Source organism: Anneissia japonica, unplaced genomic scaffold (assembly GCF_011630105.1).
Source record: "Anneissia japonica isolate Jap-2015-1 unplaced genomic scaffold, ASM1163010v1 scaffold287990_len610157_cov183, whole genome shotgun sequence".
NCBI lineage: Eukaryota > Metazoa > Echinodermata > Crinoidea > Comatulida > Comatulidae > Anneissia > Anneissia japonica.
In genome coordinates this window covers 1-6653 of record NW_022743371.1, presented here as the reverse complement: position 1 = coordinate 6653, position 6653 = coordinate 1, and positions in this window count along the sequence as shown.

The following is a 6653-nucleotide window of genomic DNA, read 5'->3' as shown; positions in this document are numbered from 1 at the left end:
AACATTTTCCAGTAGGTTTTATCGGGTTAACTCACAAGCTGATCTAGGTCAATTTTCGGGGGCGGGCTATAAAGGGGTGTCTGGCAGGTACACCCCACCATTAAAAATCTCTTGCAGTGGCCATTTCTGATACCTGGTACTATGCCGAACATTTTCTAGTAGGTTTTATCGGGTTAACTCACAAGCTGATCTAGTTCAATTTTTTGGGCGGGGCATTTGGGGGTGTCTGGCAGGTATACCCCACCATTAAAAATGTCTGGCGGTGACCATTCCTGATACCTGGTACTATGCCCAACATTTTCCAGTAGGTTTCATCGGGTTAACTCACAAGCTGATCTAGCTTAATTTTGGGGTACTGGTTTTTTGCGTCTGGCACCACCCCCCACCATTGGAAATGTCTGGCATTGTCCATTCGTGATATCTTGAACTATGCTGAATATATTCTGATATGTTTCATTGGGTTAATTCACAAGTTGATCTAGCTCAATTTTTGGGGCCATTTTTATGCCCCTCCTGACCACACCCACCACGATGGGACCGGCAGATGCCCATTCTCCTACATAGACACATAGGCACATAGAACATTACTATATACACAGAAATTGGTTAACTTTCCAGCTATGCTGACACCCATGGGCTCCTGCTCTAAGAGTGTATTGTTGATAGAATTGTGTTTACGTGCATGTTGTTTTACTTGCAGACAGCGGACGATATTATCACCGTCATTTATAACCATGCTTAGCCCATTTCTAATAATGAAGAATACATCTAAATAAATGCCTGTTTCAATTTCGTAAAGCTCAGCGATTGTAATAGCAGGGAACAGTTAAATTCTATTCCCAAATAGAATATCTTTTGTTATCAAAGTTCTATAGTATATCAACGTTCTGTTGATTCTGACCGTGATTAACATTGTCAAATGACTAATGATGGGGCAGAAACAAAAATTTATGGAGATAAGCTGTATTTACCACCTCATTTACTAAAAAAAAACAACCCAAAGTTCAACCCAGAGGGTGCAGAGTGTATTGTTGATAGAATTGTGTTTACGTGCATGTTGTTTTTCTTTTGCAAACAGAGGACGAAATTATCACCGTCAATTATAACCATGCTTAGCCCATTTCTAATAATGAAGAATACATCTAAATAGATGCCTGTTTCAATTTCGTAAAGCTAAGTCCCCATAGTTGGTAGTCGCCACGTTATTGGAAATTTTTATTTCAAATTTCACGAAAATAGTTTATAACATTCCCTGCAAGTTCGTCGTTCAAAACTGGTGCCTAATCAATGTTTAGAGCCTCCTATCAGAGCCATTAATAATAATAATAATATTAATAATTGACCGCAAATATAGTAATAATATCTAATAATATTAATAATTTTAAAAAATACTTAGACCTACTCCCAGAGCTACTCATAGGAGCTAAAAACTAATTTATTTTAGTTCTCAAATATGCATATTCTTTATGTTGATTTATTAATTAAATTTTTTGCTACAGGGTATTTTACAGCATTTATTTATTTATTTTTTTTTTCTTGAATTTTATAATTGAGGGCCATTTTTTATTTCTTCATTTAATTCTTGCTTATACAGTATTTAAATATTTGAAAATTAAAAAAAAAATATATCATTTCTATTACCGAATTTTTCATTGGGGCCATTTTTACCTACCTGTCATATGGGGCCATTTTTACCGGGGCCATTTTCTCCGGGGCCATTTTTTTCGGGGCCATTTTTTCTGGGGCCATTTTTTCCGGGGCCATTCTTACCTACATTCGAAACAACAATTTATGGAGATAAGCTGTATTTACCACCTCATTTACAAAAAAAACCCCCCAAAGTTCAACCCAGAGGGTGCAGAGTGTATTGTTGATAGAATTGTGTTTACGTGCATGTTGTTTTTCTTTTGCAAACAGAGGACGATATTATCACCGTCAATTATAACCATGCTTAGCCCATTTCTAATAATGAAGAATACATCTAAATAGATGCCTGTTTCAATTTCGTAAAGCTCGGTAATTGTAATAGCAGGGAACAGTTAAAATTTAACTGTTCCCTGGTAACAGGGAGGTATACCTCCTTAGTTATAATTCGGACGCCATCTCCCACGACTGATTGCTCTGACCTGTCGAATGATTGTTCAAATTAATTTTCCGTCGGAATTACCCATGCTAATATAAATAGTTGAGATATGGTAGTTTGAGCCTATTGTAAGGGGTTTCAAGTACCTTGTATGAGATAAATGAACGCAGTTTAAAAATTATGCCTGTTTTATTACGGGATTTTTTTTTTTTTTTTAATCTAAAAACTTCTCTTCTTTTATTTTCTATATAAACTATTGCTTTTTAGCTTTTTTATCGTTATCGTTGAAGTATAAACAGGCTTTTATGATGGGGCAGAAACAACAATTTATGGAGATAAGCTGTATTTACCACCTCATTTACAAACAAAAAAAACCCGAAGTTCAACCCAGAGGGTGCAGAGTTTATTGTTGATAGAATTGTGTTACGTGCATGTTGTTTTTCTTTTGCAAACAAAGGACGATATTATCACCGTCAATTATAACCATGCTTAGCCCATTTCTAATAATGAAGAACACATCTAAATTTATGCCTGTTTCAATTTCGTGAAGCTCGGTAATTGTAATAGCAGGGAACAGTTAAAATTTAACTGTTCCCTGGTAATATTTAATGACTACTTCGTTGAAATCGGACCCTCTTTAGCTAACAAAATTCCCCAAGTTAACAAATCCTTTAAGGAATTCTTACCCAACCCTACACCTAATTCTATTTTTCTTACCCCTGTTAATGAATCTGAAGTGGCCTGTATATTAAACTAATTTAAAGTTAATAAATCACCCGGTATTGATAATTTCCATACCAAAGTCATCAGATATGTTGCCAACTTCATCTGTCAACCCCTATGTCATATTTTTAACCTCTCGATTTCCAAGGGGGTTTTTCCTAACAGAATGAAGCTAGCCCGTGTTACACCGATTTTTTAATCTGGATCCAAATCTGACCTTTCAAATTATCGCCCAATCTCAATCTTATCAGTCTTCTCAAAAGCCCTTGAAAAAATAATCTATGATAAAACACTCAAATTTATTACTAAATTTAATATACTTTATGACAGACAATTTGGGTTCAGAAAAGGCTACAATATATCCATTGCCCTTACTGACCTCACCAATAAAATTGTCGATGCATTTGAGAATAGTCAATTTACAATAGGAATTTTTATTGACCTTTCCAAAGCATTTGATACTATTGACCATAACATCCTTTTATATAAACTTTCTCACTATGGTATTCGTGGTCCCGCTCTCAATCTTTTTCGAAGTTACCTCTCTAACCGTTCACAATGCACTAAATATCTCAACACTATCTCCAACTTTCGCCAGATTACTTGTGGTGTCCCCCAGGGATCCCTATTGGGCCCTCTTCTGTTCCTTTTGTATATTAATGATGTTCACTTGTCTTCCAACCTTCTTTCTTTTTTTCTTTATGCTGATGACACCAGTATCCTATATTCTAACAAAAATATTCATTCTTTATTCAACATTGTTAACTCTAATTTAATTTCCACTTCCCAATTCTTTGCTGCCAACAAACTTTCAATTAATCACGAGAAGTGTAGCTTCATTCCGTTTCGAAGTCCCCAAAAATCACAAACTCTCGATCCTTCGAATTTCAAAATCTATATTGATAATCACGAAATTCCCAATACCGAATTTGCTAAGTTCCTAGGAATTAATCTTGACAGTGCATTAAATTGGAAAAAACAAATCTCCCAAATTGAAAATAAAGTATCCAAATGCCTTGGTATCATTTTTAGGTTATCCTCTTTTGTTCCCCGCAATGTTCTTCGTATTCTTTATTGCTCTCTTATTCTCCCCTATCTGAGCTACTGCAACATTGTTTGGGGAAACACCTACTCATCCGACTTAAGCAAACTTCAAATCATTCAAAAGAAGGCTATCAGGATTATATCTGGCGTTCCACCATGGTCTCATTCTTCTTCTTTCTTTTCTAATCTCAATCTTCTTAAACTCGCCGACATTATTTCCCTTCTGCAAGGTCTTTTTATGTACTCCTCCTAAAATGGTCTCTTACCTTGTCACTTCTGTAACACTTTTAAATCCAATTATTCCTTTCACAATTACAGCACACGTAACTGCGCTAATATCCGTATACCCAACCATAGAACCAATTACTTCCAGCACATCAGATTTTCGGGCCCCAAACTTTGGAATTCGTTACCCTCATACTTGATAAATGCATCTTCCATTAAAACTTTTACTAACCAATTCAAAAAACTCTTAACTTCTGACTACTAATTTTTAACATTTATTCAATCTCCTCCATCTCCACTTGGTTGCTACCTTTCGCACGGTGTGTCGGTCTGTCTTAGACTTGTTTTGAATGTATTGTTTTTTGTCCCTTTCTGTCCTTTTTTGTCTCTTTTGTTAATCTCATTTTTTTTTCTCTTATTTCAGGCTGTCCCTCCACAAGATTGGTTTTTCTTATCTTCTCGGGTTCTTGCCTTCTTCCCCTCCTGCATTTTCAATTTATTTTAAATCAATTGTAATATATTTGTCTGATTCAAAAAGGAAGTAAATAAATGTTGAATTGAATTGAATTGAATAGGGAGGTATTAATACCTCCTTGGTTATAATTCGGACGCCATCTTCCACGACTGATTGCTCTGACCTGTCGAATGATTGTTCAAATGAATTTTCCGTCGGAATTACCCATGCTAATATAAATAGTTGAGATATGGTAGTTTGAGCCTATTGTAAGGGGTTTCAAGTACCTTGTATGAGAAGTATGAGCGCAGTTTCAAAATTATGCCTGTTTTATTACGGGATTTTTTTTTTTAAATCTATACTCGACACAATAAACTTGATCATGATCACACGTTTGAATACCTTCTAAGCATTAAAATTAATAATTTCCTTTTTGGATTTACTAAATATTTTTATATAAAATTTTTTTTTTTAAATTTTTTAAATTCAAATTAAGACGTGTTGGGCTTATCAAACCATTAATGTGTAATCAGCATACAATTGGCTCGTGTGCACTTTCAAGAACCCAGCACATCATTCGAGAAGAGTAGGGGTTACCCCGGTGTACTGGTCCATCTCTAGTCCACTGTTCGGCCACAGAAGGAGCGCTCACGACGCGGCTCATGTCGGGTACCCATCCAACCTGCGAATCCTTCTACCACACTACGTAAGCTAGATCATACACACTAGCTCCGTACTGACTCGATAAGAAGAAGCATAAAGAAGATAGTCATTTGCAAATTCTACAAATGATAGAACACTTTAAAGATAGAATTACAAAATTACAAAATAGAGAGCTATCTTACAAGCTTGTAAGCCAATTTACCACTCCCTTCTGGTTCCATAGTGAAACTTTGAGAGGAATGTATGGTTGACAGAGAATCGAAGGCCTCTAGAGAAATCTAGAAATATGCCAGTGAGTTTACGCTTATCAAAGGCAGTGGTGATGCGATTCACAGTGTTGACATGATTGTGTAATAGAATGTTTGGCTCTAGAAGCTAATTGGGTGTAGAAAAATATATTACAAGAGCTGATGGATTGTAATTTCCGTACATAAGTTTCTCATGAATTTTAGAAAATGACGGCAATAGGAATGTTGGATCGTAATTGTTTATATCAAATGGGTATCCTTTTTGAAAACTGAGAGGAGCCTTGATATTCTCAATGCTGTTGGAAATACAATGGATTTCAAATAGAGATCATGACATGGTAGGCCTACAGTTACTGTATTATCGTTATCATCATCACCACCACCATCATCATCATCATCATCATCATCGTTAATGGTAAATTTAAACTTCATCTTTTGCAGACCTTTATAATATCGTCATTGATATTGTATCACACATCCTCGCATATAATGTTGAGATATAGACCTACATCATATGTATGCCTCAACATAAGTACCTGTAATGTTTAGAAATACAATATTTATTCACTAGATACAATCTCATACAGTCTCAATTTCTACACTAATTAAGTATCATTAAAATCACTTGTTCCAATAGGTATTATAGATATACGTGGTTAGCAGTAATAGCACTACATGTATATGATTGTATATAAATATGATTACAGTGTAGAACTCCTCCATTGGAACATACCTATCGACAGAACACACATCTAAGCTAACAGTGGTGGATTCAATAGTGGGGCGGGGCAGGCGGCCCGGGACTCCTCTAAAATTGTTCAAAATTTTTTATAAAAATGGAGATATAAAGAAAATTGTATTGAAATTAAGTCTGAGAGTGCAATTTCCGGCCATCTAGAGTGACATAATCATAAATGTTCTTACCTCAGCCTCAACCATGCATGGTGGGGCTGTCTGACGTGGTATAGATCCTTCATCTGTGAAAATACCTTTACCTAATAAATCAATGGTAAATCAGAATGTTTAACCAGGGGCGGATCCGAGGGCCCGCAAAGTGGGCGTGGTCAAGCTTCGATTAAAAGGATGCGAAAGTGGTCCTGGGGGCGAAGCCCTCGAAAATTTTGACAATTTAGTGGTTTCAAAGGCTTATTTAATCGATTTTAGAGTCTACTAATATGTAGAAAATACATATAATTTTTTTTCTCCCCGACGG